A 21,535-nucleotide genomic window follows, 5' to 3' on the forward strand; every position below is an offset into this window, starting at 1 on the left:
TCGCCTTAAGTCACACCTTACAAACGACGTGACTCGCCAAAGCTCGGAAAAGCTTGAGGCTTGACATTGCCGCCAAGTCACGCCTTACGTTGTTTAGAACCTTGATATATATATATATATATATATATATATATATATATATATATATATATATATATATATATATATATATATAGGTGCAAATATAACCCTTAGTTATAGTGTGAGTATATAACCAATTCTGGACCAACCACCATCTAGAGGTAAATTAGAAGCATTCTATAATATTAATTTAATAACCTAATATTTTATTCCTATATATATATATGACAATTATTCATATCACGTATCAGTTTCATCATTCTCATTTATTGCCTTCTATCTTAGTTTTTAGATTTTTTTTACTCAACCACTATTCATCGCCTTTTACCTTTGACTCTCCGTGTTCTTGTTTTTTTTAATTCATATCTGAAAAAAAAAACATATCACTCATTATTTTAATTGTCCCCTCTTTATTCCCTACTACCTTTGATCTTAATGTTTTTTTATCTAACCATTATGCATCGTCTTCTACCTCTAGCTCTACATGATTTTACTTTTCTTTTATATAGACCCGCAACTTGAGAAATATAAAAGAGTTGGGTTATTCTTGCTTTTTTTTTTTTTCTTGATTGTCTTTATTCTTAAAGAATGTTATTTTTGTTCATAACATTTTGGCATATATCATGTGTAATGCATCGATGAAACAAACACTACCATTCTTTAAGCATATACCAAATTCATCCACAATTTATAAGAATACGTGGATAAAAACCTTAACATAGTCAACTTATGATTTGAAAAAAAAACAATATGACAAACATATACATTCTTTAAGAATAAGTAGATTAAAAAAACCCTTCTTTAATTGATAAATAATGTGAATTCTGTTTTTATATGTAGATTAAACTAATAATTATATTCTTTAAGAATATAAGATGTTACTTCTCATTTTTTCCTCATTTTTACCAAACCATAAGTGTGATATCTAAATAATGTGTAAACAATGTGAAGAAAATTACTTTTATCAATGTAAACACAAACATTCTTAAATAATATGTATTGTGTATATGAATTTCCTTTTCTAAAACTTGTTATTAAAAGAAGCATATGCGATTATGAATAAAAAACATTTAGATATTCAACCTTCACATTGAAAAAAGATGTACATAAATAGTCAAATTCTTTAATAATATATGTTGTGTCTTCTCATTCGTTCATACTTTTAGCATAAAATTAATTTGACATATCCATAATTCTTAGAACATGAAAAAACTACTTACAACAAATTATCTATGCATATTTTTGAAGAATATAACTTGTACAATCATTTTATCTTTTACAAAACTTGTTTTTAAAAAAATATAAATAAATAAATAATTTAATAAATTATATAAACATGTTAACCCAAACAACACAACATTAAAAAGAAAGATTACTTCTGTCATTAAACAAAGTAATTTGATTGTGTATGTGAACCGATTGCTAACAAATCATCACATAATTTTCAAAACAAAAAAAAAATCAAATTCTTTAGGAATTCGTTTATATTCTTCAAGATTACATGATAGTAAAAAAATATACAAACTATGAAAACCTTAATCAATTAAATCAAAATTAATGACAACAACTATCCAAATTCTTCAAATTTAGTCAATAAATACACGAATCATTTGAAAATAATGAAAACCTTAATGAATTACATTACTTATATGGTTCCATTCTTCAAGAATATATGAAAAAAAAATGTGGTGGAGGATTCTTCTATTTGTACTGATATCATGATTCTTGGTTGGTTAAACATATCTTCATATGAGCAGATCATCACCATGCCTTCCTAAAAATTTGGAATGACAGATAGTGGATTTAAAAAATAGAAGCGTACACAGATTAATTGGCGATTTATAATTTAAATTCCTACAAAATGAAATTATTTCCCTTATACATTGTAACAACCCGAAATTCAGGTACCTCTAATTAGCCCTTCATCTTTTGATATATTGTCATTTTGGGCTTTTGTGTTGGGCGAGTACGCTGGGCGTACAAGGAGTACGTTGCGCGTACTCGTGCGCCTCATTTAATCGCATCATCCCCTGGGTACGTTGGGTGTACCCAAGGTTACGCCGGGCGTAACCGGTCCAGACCCAAAAACCCTAATTTGGTGGTTGGCTATAAAAGGAATGAGATGACTTGGTTCCCCAGCCACCATCCTTCAGAAAGAAACCCTAAGAGAGTTGTTCCTTCGTTCATAGCTTGTTTGTGAGTGTTCTAAGCTTTGTGGTGTCATTTCAAGGTAGCAAAAGAGAAGAGGAGTCCATTGTGGAGGCTAGAAGTTGGTGTTCGAGTGTAGATCCGTGTTTAGCAAAGGTTGGAGCTTCTTCCTAAGGTAAAAAGTTCAGATCTTGCCTTGTAGTTCTTGTGGTATGCTTTATTGACCATTTTCTAGGTTTTTGATCCCAAAGATGGAGACTTTATGAGCAAGTAGCCTCCATTGGCTTAGATCCATCATATTTCTGGTCCATTTGAGTTGTAGGTTCATAAAAATGTAATCTTGGACGTGAATGATTAGCCATGCATGAGATCTAGATCTTTTGAGTTGAAATGGAAAGGTATTAAGGAGTGTAGGAGCCTTTACAGCCATGCCAAGGCTTAAAGGTTTCGACTTTATGGGTAAGGAGGCTTAAAGTGAGCCGGATGTAGAAGTTGAAGAAGTGTCTTAACCATTTAAGACCAGAAATGAAGAATGGTTGAATATGGGTGTTACGCTGGGCGTAACTCCCAGTACGCGCAGCGTACCGGGTGGAGACTCCCGACTGTGGATTAGTGAAGTACGCCCCGCCTACAAAAGTCTGTACGCCCCACGTACTGTGAGATGTTGACTTTTGTTGACTTTTAGGGTTTTGGTTAACATGTGGACTTTGAGTCAAGGAAGGGTAAAATGGTCTTTTACCCCTCTGAGGAAAGTTAATAAGGGTAAAGTCTAGTTGTGGAAGTCTAAATTAATTAAAATGATATTTCGTTATGATTAGGCGGGGTTGGGATTCGGAGATAGCGAGCACGTGAGATTTTAGACTTTCCACGAGGTGAGTTTTCTCACTATATTGTACCCGGAAGGGTTTTATTGTGTGACTAGAAGGTCGGATATGTTATGAGTTGTATGCATTGTATATGATAAGTTAACCGTTTGTATGCGCTATGTATGCTATGCTTGATATGGGTCGGAAGGCATTATGTTATGGGCCGGAAGGCATATATGTTATGTTGGAATAGTGTCTAAGGCTGCAACTATGATAGGCAAGTATTTGATCCGGTTGTGCATGGTCCTTTTGGGTTGCCTTCACCATAGCAACTTGATGGATGATTTGTTAAAAGAGAGTAAATATTATAAGGAATAATATATGGTTATTTGATTAATATAAGTCATAGATTAATTGGAATTAATTTGGTGACTTAAAGAGATTAATTAAATAAGAGGGTATAAACTGTCAATTGTTTGATAGTTACACTTTAGACTATAAATCCTTATCCTAGATAGAATGGACGATTTCTAGGGCTTGGATAAGCCAAAATCGTCTATAGGGTTATCTATGGAATGGATTTGGATAGCCTTAAGAGAAGATTATCCAATTAGGGTTTAGGTTGTAACCCTTAAGGAGTCTACAAGTATAAATAGACCTTAGGGGTGAGGGAATTCGACACACCATCTGAAGTAGAGATACTTTGGCCGAATTCCTCCCCTCTCCTCTCTCCTAAATCATCTTGTTTGCTATTGGTGTTTGTAAGCCATTAGAGGAGTGACATTTGTGACTCTAGAAGCTCCAAGACAACAAGATCAACAAGGAACTCAAAGGTATGATTCTAGATCTGTTTCAATGTTGTTATTTAACCTAATTAGCCATTAGAAGTCTTGGATTCAAAGCATGTTTAATTAGAAAGCCTAGATCCGAGCAATAGGGTTTTGCATGCGCACATAGGAAAGTTCTTATGGCTAAAACCCATCAGTGGTATCAGAGCCTAGCTTGGTTTTCTTTAAATTGTTGCTTGATTAACTGAAACAAACCTGCAAAATTCGATTTTGGGTTTATGAGTCATGTACTCGGCGAGTTCCAAAGTGGACTCGGCGAGTAGGCCTGTACTCGGCGAGTCCGAGCGTCTAGATTAGGCAAAACCGGGATTTTTTCATGTTTATCTTATGGAAACTTACCTTAATCATATTAGATCAACCCTAATCCGATTTTTTGATATATATGACTATTATCTTGATCAAATTAAAGATATTTATCATCTAATAAAATATTTAATTTCGTTATGTGATAAATGATTAATTATTTTGATAATTATCTTAAAAGAAATCTTGGATAAATCAAATAAAGATAATTAGGATATTAATTGTTAATTGGAATTATTTGTTATTTGATCCTTCATGTTTTAAATGTTTGAAACCTACCCTAAAGTTTTGAAATTTATATTTGTGATTAAAAGTTTTAATTTAGACAACTTAAATTTCAAACCCTAGATTTTGAAAAGTTTAAAATACAACCCTATACTAATATGATATTACTAGAATAATATATATATGTATAACTAAATGCTAGTCTTACCGTTAGTAGGCCTCATTCACGAAGCCGATCTATAAGGTGGGTATAAGGTTGCGGCCTATAAAATGGCGCTTAATGGGTGTACACTCACACCCACCGCTTGCTTGATTGGTGGAGGGTCGTTAGCCGAACGGGTAGCATAGGGCAACCTCATCTTCTCATTAAAAGTATAATAAGAAATAAAAAGTAACTACACGTTTTAAAAATTTCCCAATCTTAGTTACTTTAGGAAAAGTGAATTGATGCAATCCCATGAAATTACACTTTGCACCTTGCTAAGAAGTTAGTGGAGCGTGTGTGGTTTACCGGCACACTAATTGGTTCTAAGTGAAGGTGGCAAAGGGTGATTCATTGTTTATCATAGTTCGATGGAGCGTGTGTGGTTTACCGGCACATCGAATAGGTGATCGTAACAATGAAGGCACCATGTGAATTTGCAAGGTAATTCACACCCGCTTTGTGATCCTCGGCATCCCAGTCACAAACGAGAGGGGCATATCGAGATTTAAACATGCCATTGAATAGTTCAATGAATCTCATCCGAATCTAGGAATTCTCAAAAACACTTAGGACTAATAGTTTAAGTTTTGTAATGGAGAATTAGTGAATCGTCATTCACTTACCTTCAATTTATTTGCATGTTAGATTACGACATCCCTTTTCTAGTATGCAAATGTTATTGTTGGATCCTAGCCCTATTTTTCTTATTGGGTGATAATTAGGGATTCTTATTCTAATCTATCTTTGTCCTTTTCTAATTGAAGATGTCGAACGCAAACAACGCTGCTGCTAGTTCTTTCACGTTGATGAGCCTTTGCCAAAAGGTCACCTTCGATGGAACGAACGTTAGCGAATGGATAAGATACATTCGCACCATTGCTCGCTATGAGGATAAAGAGTATGTCCTCGATGAGAAGCTCGAGAAAATCAACCCCGAAGTTGATACTCCCGAAGAAATCACCGCCTTTGAAACTCATGAGCGAGATGCAACGAAGGTACATTGCATCATGATCGCCACCATGAACTCCGAATTCCAAAAGTCCTACGAGGACATGTATCCATACGAGATGCATCAAGACTTGTTGGAGAGATACCACCAAAACGCGAGACAAGAGCGTTACGAGATTTTCACTAACATGATCTCCGCTAAGATGGGTCATGGAGAATCTCTTACCGTGCACCTGCAAAAGATGCAAAGGTATGTCGACCGCCTTCGCAAGTTAAATGTTGACTTTGGTGAAGACTTGGCGATCGACATGGTGCTTCACTCTTTGCCTCCAATGTACAACCAATTTAGGATGACCTACCACATGAACAAAGAAGAGGTCACCCTAAGCAAACTCCAAGGTCTCTTGAGGGTCGCTGAGAGCAACTTCAAGGACAAGTCTGTTGCACCTACTCCCAATCCGTCCGCTGCTCCTGTCTTGGCTATTGGTCAAGGGAAGGGAAAGAAGAGGAAAGCATCATCGAATAACTATCGCAAGGCGAAAGCCCGAGATGGTGCCTCTTCTAGTGGGACCAAAGTTGATCCCGCTAAGCCCTGCTCCAACCCAAAGGAGGCAGAGTGCCACCACTGCCACAAGATAGGACATTGGAAGAGAAGCTGCCCGGATTACCTGCAAGCAATCAAAGAAGGAAAGATCAAGCCATCTTTCGCAGGTATATACACAATCAAATCTAACGATTCTAATCATGCTATTTCTTGGGTTCTTGATACCGGTTGTGGTTATCACATTTGTTCTAATGTGCAGGGACTAAGAAGAAGTAGGGATGTAGAGCAAGGAAGGATCAATCTAATCATGGGGAACAGAAGATCGTCGCCTGTGACCAAGATTGGAGTGTATTCTTTAGTGCTTAGGAATAGTTTGGTTTTAGATTTGAACAATTGTTGCTATTCGCCAGAAATGGCTAGAAACATCATTTCATTTCATGGTTTATATAGACAAGGATTTAGATTTTCTTTTAATAATGAGAATGGTTCTATTTTGGTTTATCTAAATGGTGTCTTTTACTTTGAAGCTATACCATGTAATGGAGTATATGAAACTGTTATGATTGTTGATAACTTAGGAAATGATGTTTTGAATATTGATTCTTCCACTAGTATGGATAAATCATCCTTGTGGCATTGCCGTCTTGGACATGTCAACAAGAAACGCATAGCCCAACTCCAAAAGGATGGAGTGTTGGAGTCATTCGACCTTAGGGAAGAGGACACATGCGAGTCTTGTTTACTTGGAAAGATGACTAAGTCACCCTTCACGAGTACTTGTGAAAGGGGTGAGGGGCTTTTGGACCTAATACATACCGATGTATGTGGACCCTTTAGATCAACCACAAAGGATGGGAACCGCTTCTATGTGACTTTTACCGATGACTATAGTAGATATGGGTATATCTACTTAATCAAGCAAAAGTCAGACACCTTTGAAAAGTTCAAAGAGTTCAAGAATGAAGTGGAGAATCAATTGGGCAGGAAAATCAAGATGCTTCGATCCGATCGAGGAGGAGAGTACCTAAGTCTTGAATTCCACGATTATCTCAAGGAGTGTGGAATAGTTTCGCAATTGACGCCTCCTAGGACACCGCAGTTGAATGGTGTGGCAGAAAGGCGTAATCGAACCTTATTGGATATGGTTCGCTCTATGATGAGTCGTGCTTCACTACCTATCTTCTTTTGGGGGTATGCCTTAGAGACTGCCGCCCATATCCTTAGCCGAGTCCCTACTAAGAAGGTTGCCAAAACACCTCACGAGATGTGGACAGGGAAAGCTCCCTCGTTGGCACATATCAAGGTTTGGGGTTGAGAGGCTTTCGTAAGACGAGATACTCACGACAAGCTTGAACCTCGAAGTGAGCGATGTATTTTCATCGGCTACCCGCAAACATCCTTTGGATATCTCTTCTATAGACCGAAAGACAATGTTGTCTTTGTTGCGAGGAGAGGAGTTTTCCGAGAGCGAGAACTCATAAGCCAAGGAGACAGTGGGAGGCAAATCGAACTTGAAGAGATTCAAGAGTCGATAGATGAAGGAACCTCTACCGCTGGCATTCAACCCGAGGAGGAAACTCCGGTTGAACCGATTGACGAATCCTTACCTCTCAGACGTTCCGATAGAGTTAGAGTTCATCCCCAGTTTTATGGTTTTCATATTACTACCGAAGGGGACACGTATATTAGTGATGGTACACTAGTAAATCTTGATGAACCTAATAGCTATAAGGAAGCCATGGCAGGCCCGGAGTCTGCGAAACGGAAAGAGGCAATGGATAGCGAGATCCAATCCATGTACGATAACCAAGTTTGGAATTTGGTTGATTATGTGCCCGAACGTAAGACCGTTGGGTGCAAATGGATCTTCAAAAAGAAGACCGACGTAGATGGGAACGTACACACATATAAGGCGCGATTGGTCGCGAAGGGCTTTACTCAAACTCCCGGAGTTGACTATGATGAGACCTTCTCACCAGTTGCGAAGATTAAATCTATTAGAGTGATGCTAGCAATTGCCGCATTTCATGATTATGAGATTTGGCAAATGGATGTCAAGACCGCTTTCCTTAACGGAAAGTTGGCTGAGGATGTTTACATGGCTCAGCCAGAGGGGTTTGTGGATTCGAAGCATCCGAATAGAGTGTGTAAGCTTGAGAAGTCCATTTATGGACTTAAGCAAGCGTCTCGCAGATGAAATCTTTGCTTCGATGAGAAAGTCAAAGAGTTTGGATTTGTACGAAGCGAAGACGAATCTTGTGTATATGTCAAAGCCAGTGGGAGTATAGTAAGCTTTCTCGTTCTATATGTCGATGACATATTACTCATAGGGAACGACATCCCGACTCTACAGGAGGTTAAGTCCTGGCTCGGGAAGTGTTTCGCTATGAAGGACCTCGGAGAGGCTTCTTACATTTTGGGAATAAGGATAGTAAGAGAAAGAAGTAAGAGACTAATTGGACTTAGTCAGAATACTTACTTAGAGAAGGTACTAAAACGTTTTAGTATGGAAAACTCAAAGAAGGGAGAATTACCGATACAAGGAAATGCCAAGTTGAGTAAGACTCAAAGTCCGAGTACCGAAGCTGAGATAGCAGAAATGAGCCGAGTACCATATGCTTCCGCAGTTGGCTCAATCATGTACGATATGACTTGTAGTCGCCCTGATGTAGCCTTCGCTTTGAGCATGGTTAGCAGATACCAAGGGAAACCTGGCAAAGCACATTGGATTGCGGTGAAGAACATCCTTAAGTACCTTCGGAGGACGAAAGAATGGTTCTTAGTCCTTGGAGGGAGTGATGACTTGAAGGTGCGAGGGTATAGTGACGCCAGCTTTCAGACCGACAGGGACAACTATCGTTCGCAGTCGGGCTGGGTCTTTACCCTAAATGGAGGAGCAGTGACATGGAAAAGTTCCAAGCAGGAAACCGTAGCTGATTCAACGTGCGAATCAGAGTACATCGCAGCGAGCGAAGCGTCGAAGGAGGCAATATGGATAAAGAACTTCATTGGTGATCTTGGAGTTGTGCCGGCCATAAAGGAGCCCATGGAGATTTTCTGTGATAACGAAGGTGCGGTTGCCTTGACCAAGGAACCGAGGGATCATGGTAGATCTCGACATATCGACAGAAAATATCACTTCATTAGACATCGTGTAGAAGAAGGACAACTCGTAGTGAAGAGGATATCATCAGAAGATAACCCAGCAGATCCGCTTACGAAGGGACTGAGTAGGGTTAAGCACTTGCAGCATGCTAGGAGTATTGGGCTGAAGGATGATATTAGTATAGATTAGATAGTATTAGAAACGTATAATAGATAAATGTAATTAACATTTGATGATTAAATAAAAGAGTTTTATTTATGAGTAAAGTCATTGTCACATGTTAGTTGTTTAACTATTGTTTCACTTTGCATGTTTTGACCTCCAGAATAATTGAGTTTATTAGGAATAATCGAATTATTCAAATGGTCCACAATCGTTCATATGTTGGGAGTAGATATGAATGAAGATTGTCATGAATTGGTGTGTAGAATGTCTAAATGGTGTTAGACATAGCAAGGGTTGCTGCAACGTTCATAAGTGCTTATGAACTGGTTTTGAGCATTGGAATAAACCCGCGCTTGCTGGAATCACTTTATGGAATACGATATAAAAGGTGATCGCAAGACGATAATATCATATAGTCTTAAAACCTAGATATATGGTTTATTATTTGTTAATTGATTGTACATTGATAATGCGAAAACGCATCAGTAACTTGGTGTTATAAAACGCATTGTTGTGTATGGTTGGTTAATGAATAAGTAAATGCATATAAGTCGAAGTTTATCTGTAAATTTTATCCTAAGAGGGTAGAAGAGATATCTTGGCCACTCGATGATTTGATTTGACTTGTGTGCCGGGCCCGGTTAGAACTGAATTGATGTGTTTAATTAAGTTCTATGTCAAATAAATCGAAGATCGAGAAATAAAATGCTTGACTAACCATTCCATAGGATTGTCAGCATGATATCTAACAGAGGACTGTAAGATCCCTTATCTAAAGGACAAGATTGATTAGATCAGAGTTGACAGCGTTTTTGAGAGCTACGATTGCAAACCGAATTGTACTTGTATAGTTACTAGACTTATCCAAGTGGCAGACTGTTGGAATAGTGTCTAAGGCTGCAACTATGATAGGCAAGTATTTGATCCGGTTGTGCATGGTCTTTTTGGGTTGCCTTCACCATAGCAACTTGATGGATGATTTGTTAAAAGAGAGTAAATATTATAAGGAATAATATATGGTTATTTGATTAATATAAGTCATAGATTAATTGGAATTAATTTGGTGACTTAAAGAGATTAATTAAATAAGATGGTATAAACTGTCAATTGTTTGATAGTTACACTTTAGACTATAAATCCTTATCCTAGATAGAATGGACGATTTCTAGGGCTTGGATAAGCCAAAATCGTCCATAGGGTTATCTATGGAATGGATTTGGATAGCCTTAAGAGAAGATTATCCAATTAGGGTTTAGGTTGTAACCCTTAAGGAGTCTATAAGTATAAATAGACCTTAGGGGTGAGGGAATTCGACACACCATCTGAAGTAGAGATACTCTGGCCGAATTCCTCCCCTCTCCTCTCTCCTAAATCATCTTGTTTGCTATTGGTGTTTGTAAGCCATTAGAGGAGTGACATTTGTGACTCTAGAAGCTCCAAGACAACAAGATCAACAAGGAACTCAAAGGTATGATTCTAGATCTGTTTCAATGTTGTTATTTAACCTAATTAGCCATTAGAAGTCTTGGATTCAAAGCATGTTTAATTAGAAAGCCTAGATCCGAGCAATAGGGTTTTGCATGCCAACATAGGAAAGTTCTTATGGCTAAAACCCATCATGTTATGGGCCGGAAGGCGTTGTGATGTGGACCGTAAGGTTGATGTCACACCCCCAAACCAAGGATGGCGGAAACGTCCGGGGGTGGAGGACTTCATGTACAGTATCACAACAATGAAAATAATAGTGCTCAAAGTAAATACAACCATCATAAATATAATTGAAAAAGTTACACCAAAGTATATGTTTACATGATTCAAAGTCAATTACATTATGATGACAAAAATAAATTGTTGACGTTTTAACGTCCCATCCTCAAAGCGATGAAGTTTTCCTGTTTCACTGATTTCCTGAGAATACAAGTAGTTTTGAAAAGTGTCAACAATTAAGTTGGTGAGTTCATAAGAGTTTTGTTTGAAGTAGAAACCGTTTTCCTTGTAAAATCGATATGGTTTGATTTCCAGAAAATCCAATATTTTCTTAGTTAAGTGTGAATAGAAATATTCCTTTATGATGCATTAATGAACCCTAGAATGACCCGTAGATTTCCTCTATAATCGTCCAGCGTATATAAGTTATATAAGGTTTAAATTAGATAAAATGTTGAATATAGTGGGTCTGCCCTAGGTCCACAACCAAACAAGGAACAGGAGATGAGGCAGGCATCACTAATTCTAGGCCAATCGAGACTAAATTCTTATATGACTCAAACATATACGCTCAGCGACTATAGTTGAAGTCTAACAATTCTAGATGAAATATAGTTTGATTTCATAATAACTATCTTAAGTGAACCTGATACTTTGTATCGGTACCCCCTTTTTTGTATAGAGACCCGGCACTTTGTATTTGTACCCCTTTTTGTATAGAGACCCGGCACTTTGTATTTGTACCCCTTTTTGTATAGAGACCCGGCACTTTGTATTTGTACCCCTTTTTGTATAGAGACCCGAAACTTTGTATTTGTACCCCTTTTTGTATATAAACCCGGCACTTTGTATTTGTACCCCTTTTTGTATAAATAAACCGGCACTTTGTATTTGTACCCCTTTTTGTATGAGTATGTTATGTAAATGATCATAAACTATACCTATTATAGTTTATTAAAATGTTTGAAATGTATATGTACTCTAACTATACCTATTACAGTTTAGTATATTTCTTTGTGGTGTTTAAGAATCCCATTCTATGGAAGTCAAATGTATAGCACATTATAGCTATGTTTAACTTGTTTTGTCTTGTACTAATGATTATGATGGAGGATTCTTATAAATTCAGCAAGTAATTTCCTATTATAAAATTATATCATAACAAGAAATACATGTAATATATGAAGTTATCAAAGATTTAACACTTTGCTCAACATGTTACAAAGTGTTTTGATAGTTAGAAGCTGTTAATTAATTCTTAGTCTTTCAGCACTGTTTTAGAAAAATCATAGAAAAATCATACGAAGTCGAAAACTAGATCCGTAAATTCTGAGAGTTCGAAAAATGTGTCTAGTTTACTCATAATTTTTATCACGATTTTTAATGACCTCCAACTTGGGTGAATAAGTCCAAAATCACAGACTGGTCCGGATTGTTGTTTGAAATGATAGGCAGTTTTGTAAAAATCACCATAAATTGTAGAAAAATCGTATGGAGATGTGCAAGTAGTCATTTTAAAGCTAAAAACTTGAACTATTTCACCTTGTACAGTTTTGAAAACAAAAATGTTTAAGATGCCCAAAACAGTCCGTGAATGGAGTTGAACTTTTCTGATGAAGGCTGTTAGAAAATTTTAGTTATGTTCTTAGTGTTTTAACTTGTATTCCCCCCCCCCCCCTGAAAACTTGAGAAAACATGAAAATGTAGGGGTATGAACTCACCTTGAGTGATTTCAGTAGATAAGTGTTGAAGAAGAGAAGTGTTCAACCCAAGAACACTTGAAGAATCACTTGAAGATTTGAAGCTCTAACGCTAATATGATGGAGTTTGTGTAAGATATTCATGATTTGAGTAGAATGAAGTGAAATAATCATAAGGAGGATGAATTATACTTACTAAGAGTGGAAGAACACTTGAAAATCAGCCTTGAATCTCGAAATTGGAGTGGGAAAAGTTTGAGAGAAAAGTGGTGTTTGATACTTAGTGAAATGAGGGCAAATGAGAGAAATGAGGAGAGAGGATATTTGTTCCAGCTCTAAAAACGTGGGAATGAGTGTAAATTGAGTGTGAGGGACATTGAAGTGACCTAGGTAAGGTGGGGAGGTGTGGTTAGTCAAAAAGTGGGTGTGGGGTGGTTGCTTGTGACATTGGATAAGGCAAAGTCAACACTCCACCTTTAATAATTCACCAACTTGATTTTTATTATTTAGGTAATGATTTTCATCAAAATATGTTTAAATTATGAATATTTAGAGTTTATTATGTTAAAATATAATTTCTGGAGAAAATCCCGCTTTAAAATCACGAAAAACGGGCTTAAAATGTTAAAAATATCAAAAATGGGCTAAAAGTGACAAATTTCCGAATTCTAGCCGAGGTTCGGTCTTCTGATGCTGAACCGAGAGAGAGAGAGGCAGAAACCGAGAGGGGAGAAGAGAGAGGGAAGGAACCGAGAGGGGGGAGGAGAGAACAGAGGGGCGCGAAGAGACAGAGAGGCGGAGTAGAGACTGAGAGTAGGGAAGAGACAGAGAGGCGGGTAGAGACAGAGCGAGAAGCGAACAGATGAGGCGACAGAGACAGAGCGAGAGAAGGGAACAGAGAAGGCGACAGAGACCGAGGCTCGGTCCTCGCGTGCATTAGCCAACAAAGGCTCGGTCCTCGCATGCCTAAGCCAACAGAGGCTCGGTCCTCGCGTGCCTTAGCCAACAGAGGCTCGGTCCTCGCGTGCCACAGCCAACAGAGGCTCGGTCCTCGCGTGCCACAGCCAACAGAGGCTCGGTCCTCGCCTAAGAAGCCTCTCATCTTGGTTTCGGTTCCTAAAGCCTATTTTTCTCGTTTTCGCCCCGTTTTGAGCCGTTTTTGACCCGGTTAAGGGTCGGAATGACCCGAATGATTCCAAAAAGTTACGGGAAACTTTTGAGAGAGATTTGGGAGAGATTTCTCACACTTGGAGAGATTTGGGAGAGATTTGACATTCTTGGAGAGATTTCTCATACAAAGAGATATTTGCGAGAGTTTCCACATACTTGGAGAGATTTGGGAGAGATTTGACATTCTTGGAGAGATTTCTCATACAGAGAGATATTTGAGAGAGATTTCACATACTTTGAGAGATTTGGAAAAGATTTGACATTCTTGGAGAGATTTCTCATACAAAGAGATATCTGAGAGAGATTTCACATACTTAGAGGGATTTGGGAGAGATTTGACATTCTTGGAGAGATTTCTAATACAGAGAGATATTTGAGAGAGATTTCGCATACTTGGAGAGATTTGAGAGAGGTTTGACATAGAGAGAGATAGAGTGGAAACGATTGAGAGAGGTTCCATGTTGGATAGTTGTGAGTGTCCGGCATCGCAATGCATGGTTCGTGAACCCTGTTAAGCCTTGTTTAAGGATCTTACACACTCCCGATGAGTATGCAACATTGTTTTATCGGTTTGGGCCGCCACGTACCACAGTTTTTAGGTTAAAGAGATCTAGTTGTGCGTACTTTTCGATTTATGTTTTCTTATCAGAATAGCGAGTTGTTTAGTAAATACTGAACGTAAGTCCCAGTACACAAGGGTTAGTTGAGCTGACCGGTTTGACTTTGAATTGACCAGAATTTGACGGTTGTCACAGTTGATGCGGGTAGGACCGGAAGGTTTACTGAGTCGGGACGGAAGTCCCCTGACACAAATGGACGGGAAGGTCATGGCCCGGAAGGGCGTATGTGCGTAAGTAGTATTTTGGGGAACTTACTAAACATTTATGTTTACATTTTTTGTGTTATGTGTTTCAGGTACTAGCGAGAACCGTGGGAAGGCGCCGGCGTGATCTGTACACACTGACGGAAGAATTATTTTATGATCTTGGGATGTATTTTGTTACAATGACATTTGTTATACATGTGATTTCAGAATATTAAATGATGGTTTATGTTGTTTGAAATTTGAAAATTTGTTTTGAAAATTTACGTTGTTACAAGTTGGTATCAGAGCCTTGGTTTGAGGGATTCGGATGCACCTTCGGGCGTAACTGAACTCAAACCGAGGATTTGAGAAAATGTTTAAATTAATAAAGGCATAAAAAGTTTATAAGAGATTTTGTAATAACCAAAGGAGAAGCAGTGTGTACGGTCAGCCAGTGCCCGAACTGTAAAATCCCCAACATACCCTTACAATATGTGTTATGAGATATGTTATGATATGTTATGCATGCTAGAGTAGACTAGGTATTAATATTAGGACTAGAGTGGCCTGATTTGTGATGCCTTAGTCTAGGGGAACCTGCTGCTATGAGATGCTTTGAGAGCGAGTAGGTAGCCAGTGCATAGCAAGAATAGAGTACTCGTGATCCGGGGTCTAGGGAGGATGACTTGGGGTGAATGCTGATGCGGTGTAGTCGATAGTATAGGGCTCGTACTACTGAAGACACCGGATCAGTGAGCAACGCAAGTAAGAATCCTTTGGGTATCGGAGGCCGAGTAAGGTTGCGTTATCGAGTGCGAGTATGATCGATTGAGTCTCTGACTGCTAAAATACATTTTGCTTTATTTAAAAAAAGTTATATAAAAAAATTATTTTTGGTAATTTATTTATTATTTATGTATTAATGTTTTCGTTATTATATAAAATAGTTTTCGGAAGATATAACTAAATGAGCTTCCAGCTCAATTGATAAGGGCCCAAGTGATATAAGGGGGGTATCTCTTGAGTTCGAGCCTTGCCCTCTTCTTCTTTAAGTTAATTATTTCACTTTTTCAAATAAACTTCGAAAATGATCACTATGGTTTATCAAATGTCACGAATTCAGTCCATTTATACTTGAAAAGATGAAAATGCCCTTATATATTCAGTCTCTAACGGCTCAATACTAACGGTGTTAGTAAAAAATGCTATCTTTGCAAGTTTTGAAAACCACAAGGACCATTTGCATTAAAAAAAATTAGCATGGATTGACTTTATGACTTTTGGCAAACCATAGGGACCATTTTTGCAATTTTATCTATTATTTATAATAATCTTATTATTTTTAACTACTTTTTAAAAAAGGTTATGAAACCATTTATCCGATTGAAAACTCTTTTGCTAAAATCGGTTCTCAAATAAATGAATTCCAAAATCCAATGATCAAAAAACCATTTTTTATATTTGTATAATATACTATCGAAAATAAGTAGAACTTGATGTACATTTAATTTTGTTTTTCGTTATATTAAATCCGTGCTAAAATATACACAAAATGATTAATAAACTGTATTATATAAAATGAATAATAAACTGTAAAGGATTTTTTAAGAAAAATGTTGTTTTAATTGTAATCTTAAAATATTTAGAAAAACATTTCAAAATATGTTTTATTCTAACACGTTATGTTCAATTATAATAATTAGATGTTATGACAATATAATAATATTAAAACAAATTATACATAAATAAAATAATAATAACTATATCAATGTTATATTTCTAAGTTACGTATCTAAGTTAATAAAAATAAATAACCTTATTTATAACACAAGTATATAGCTTTAGGTTTTGTGTTTAGTTCGAAAAAAATTTCGTTAATAACTTTATACAGAAATTAAATTAGAATACTAAAGTACTATATATATATATATATATATATATATATATATATATATATATATATATATATATATATATATATATATATATATATATATATATATATATATATATATATATATATATATATATAGGTGTAAGTTTATTTGAGACCATTCTAATTTTGTGAGACCGTGAGACCAAATGTAAAAATAATATTAAAATGCAAAATAAATGGAAAAATCCAAAAATTCTTTTTTTAAATATTATTTTCGGAACTTGAATTAACTAAAAAAATATTAAAAAAATAAAAAAAAAATAAAAAAAATTCCGTTTTTGTTTTTGAAAAAATACGTGAAATATTCTAAATAGAATATTACACTGACATATTCTAAAACATAATTTTCAAATGCAAAATAAATGGAAAAATCTAAAAATTCTTTTTTTAAATATTATTTTCGAAACTTGAATTAACTAAAAAAAATAAAAAATAAATAAAAAAAATTCTATTTTGTTTTTTGAAAAATACGTGAAATATTCTAAATAGAATATTACACTGTACATATTCTAAAAATAATTTTAAAATGCAAAATAAATGGAAAAATCAAAAAATTCTTTTTTTAAATATTATTTTCGGAACATGAATTAACTAAAAAAAATAAAAATAAATAAAAAATAAATAAAAAAAATCAAAAAAGGCATCTCACGGTCTCACAAAATATAGGTGGTCTCAAATGAACCTAACCCTATATATATATATATATATATATATATATATATATATATATATATATATATATATATATATATATATATATAAAAGTTCAATGGAGAACCATTATTAATGAAGTAACTAAGAAATCAATCCAAAGCATCGAAATTTAAAGCGATTAACAGCAAAAGTAAGGGTTGTAGACTTTTACAATGGACACACAAGCACCGGATTATAACAAAACTCACTTCTTTTTTTCGTTTAAAAATTTTTTAGCCCATATTTTTTATCGGAAAAAAAAGAGTATAGTGTTGTTCACGATTTTTATCCAAAGAGATTCATGATTATATATAAAAGAGATTTTTTTTTTCGAAAAAAACTCACTTCATTTTCTTTGTTGAAAAGTTAAGGTCTATTTTTTATAGAAAAAAATTAACATATATATTAAAATTCATACTTTTTTGTACTTTTTTAACATAGATTCATCTTCGTGTAAAAAAAAAAACGATATTTCAGTTCAGATTATATATTGTGAACTTGTTCAGATTATATTCAGAACCTGTTCAGATTCACATTGTGAACCTTCTCAGATTCATAGTGTACATAATAGTAAGTCAGATTTACAATGTGAACCTGAACTGATTAAACTTTCTCAAATTGTGAATGTTAAAAATTGAAATATTTACAGCTTAAATTCACAGTGTAAATCTACACTGACCGATGTTTTTTTTTTTTTTATTATGAACCTTTTCATATTCATAGTGTGCATAATAGCAAGTCAGATTCACAATGTGAAACTGAACTGATCGAGCTTTTTCACATTGTGAATGTTAAAAATTGAAATATTTACAGTTTAGATTCACAATACAAATCTACATTGATCGAGTTTTTTTTTTTTTTTTTTTTTTTTTTTACTTGGTGTTTATGGTTATTAATAGAGTACAATAATATATTGGGTTTTTTTTTTCGATAAAAAAATGTGGCCTAAAAATAATTTAAAACGAAAAAAAGGTGGTTTTTTGGTAAAGAGGTGGATTTTTTTTTTAATAATCCGATGTGTGTGCGTCCAATGTACAAGTGTACATCTATTTCCTTGCCCGTTGATCATTATGATTTCTAACGCTCACGATTGGTTTCTTGGTTCCTTTTTAATTATGGTTCTCTATCGAACTTCACCATATATATATATATATATATATATATATATATATATATATATATATATATATATATATATATATATATATATATATATATCAAGGTTCTAAAAAGCTCGCCATGGCACGCCATGACTCCAAGGCTTGCATGTGCCGCCAAGCTTTGCCAAAACGCCGCCTTGACCCATATATGTGTATAAAAATGAATAATAGTAGAAAATACATATAAAAATATGAATTATATACAAATTTGTCGCCTTAAGTCACGCCTTACAAACGACGTGACTCGCCAAAGCTCGAAAAAGCTTGAGGCTTGACATTGCCGCCAAGTCACGCCTTACGTTGTTTAGAACCTTGATATATATATATATATATATATATATATATATATATATATATATATATATATATATATATATATATATATATATATATATAGTTAGGTGCAAATATAACCCTTAGTTATAGTGTGAGTAATTAACCAATTCTGGACCAACCACCATCTAGAGGTAAATTGGAAACATTCTATAATATTAATTTAATAACCTAATATTTTATTCCTATATATATATATATATGACAATTATTCATATCACGTATCAGTTTCATCATTCTCATTTATTGCCTTCTATCTTAGTTTTTAGATTTTTTTTACTCAACCACTATTCATCGCCTTTTACCTTTGACTCTCTGTGTTCTTGTTTTTTTTAAATTCATATCTGAAAAAAAAACAGATCACTCATTATTTTAATTGTCCCCTCTTTATTCCCTACTACCTTTGATCTTAATGTTTTTTTATCTAACCATTATGCATCGTCTTCTACCTCTAGCTCTACATGATTTTACTTTTCTTTTATATAGACCTGCAACTTGAGAAATATAAAAGAGTTGGGTTATTCTTGCTTTTTTTTTCTTGATTGTCTTTATTCTTAAAGAATGTTATTTTTGTTCATAACATTTTGGCATATATCATGTGTAATGCATCGATGAAACAAACACTACCATTCTTTAAGCATATACCAAATTCATCCACAATTTATAAGAATACGTGGATAAAAACCTTAACATAGTCAACTTATGATTTGAAAAAAAAACAATATGACAAACATATACATTCTTTAAGAATAAGTAGATTAAAAAAACCCTTCTTTAATTGATAAATAATGTGAATTCTGTTTTTATATGTAGATTAAACTAATAATTATATTCTTTAAGAATATAAGATGTTACTTCTCATTTTTTCCTCATTTTTACCAAACCATAAGTGTGATATCTAAATACTGTGTAAACAATGTGAAGAAAATTACTTTTATCAATGTAAACACAAACATTCTTAAATAATATGTATTGTGTATATGAATTTCCTTTTCTAAAACTTGTTATTAAAAGAAGCATATGCGATTATGAACAAAAAACATTTAGATATTCAACCTTCACATTGAAAAAAGATGTACATAAATAGTCAAATTCTTTAATAATATATGTTGTGTCTTCTCATTCGTTCATACTTTTATCATAAAATTAATTTGACATATCCATAATTCTTAGAACATGAAAAAACTACTTACAACAAATTATCTATGCATATTTTTGAAGAATATAACTTGTACAATCATTTTATCTTTTACAAAACTTGTTTTTAAAAAAATATAAATAAATAAATAATTTAATAAATTATATAAACATGTTAACCCAAACAACACAACATTAAAAAGAAAGATTACTTCTGTCATTAAACAAAGTAATTTGATTGTGTATGTGAACCGATTGCTAACAAATCATCACATAATTTTCAAAACAAAAAAAAAATCAAATTCTTTAGGAATTCGTTTATATTCTTCAAGATTACATGAAAGTAAAAAAATATACAAACTATGAAAACCTTAATCAATTAAATCAAAATTAATGACAACAACTATCAAAATTCTTCAAATTTAGTCAATAAATACACGAATCATTTGAAAATAATGAAAACCTTAATGAATTACATTACTTATATGGTTCCATTCTTCAAGAATATATGAAAAAAAATGTGGTGGAGGATTCTTCTATTTGTACTAATATCATGATTCTTGGTTGGTTAAACATATCTTCATATGAGCAGATCATCACCATGCCTTCCTAAAAATTTGGAATGACAGATAGTGGATTTAAAAAATAGAAGCGTACACAGATTAATTGACGATTTATAATTTAAATTCCTACAAAATGAAATTATTTCTCTTATACATTGTAAAAACCCGAAATTTAGGTACCTCTAATTAGCCTTTCATCTTTTGATATATTGTCATTTTGGGCTTTTGTGTTGGGCGAGTACGCTGGGCGTACAAGGAGTACGTTGCGCGTACTCGCGTGCCTCATTTAATCGCATCATCCCCTGGGTACATTGGGTGTACCCAAGGTTACGCCGGGCGTAACCGGTCCAGACCCAAAAACCCTAATTTGGTGGTTGGCTATAAAAGGAATGAGATGACTTGGTTCCTCAGCCACCATCCTTCAGAAAGAAACCCTAAGAGAGTTGTTCCTTCGTTCATAGCTTGTTTGTGAGTGTTCTAAGCTTTGTGGTGTCATTTCAAGGTAGCAAAAGAGAAGAGGAGTCCATTGTGGAGGCTAGAAGTTGGTGTTCGAGTGTAGATCCGTGTTTAGCAAAGGTTGGAGCTTCTTCCTAAGGTAAAAAGTTCAGATCTTGCCTTGTAGTTCTTGTGGTATGCTTTATGGACCATTTTCTAGGTTTTTGATCCCAAAGATGGAGACTTTATGAGCAAGTAGCCTCCATTGGCTTAGATCCATCATATTTCTGGTCCATTTGAGTTGTAGGTTCATAAAAATGTAATCTTGGACGTGAATGATTAGCCATGCATGAGATCTAGATCTTTTGAGTTGAAATGGAAAGGTATTAAGGAGTGTAAGAGCCTTTACAGCCATGCCAAGGCTTAAAGGTTTCGACTTTATGGGTAAGGAGGCTTAAAGTGAGCCGGATCTAGAAGTTGAAGAAGTGTCTTAACCATTTAAGACCAGAAATGAAGA

The sequence above is a fragment of the Lactuca saligna genome, chromosome 6 (genome assembly GCF_052625555.1).
Source record: "Lactuca saligna cultivar CGN05327 chromosome 6, ASM5262555v1, whole genome shotgun sequence".
NCBI lineage: Eukaryota > Viridiplantae > Streptophyta > Magnoliopsida > Asterales > Asteraceae > Lactuca > Lactuca saligna.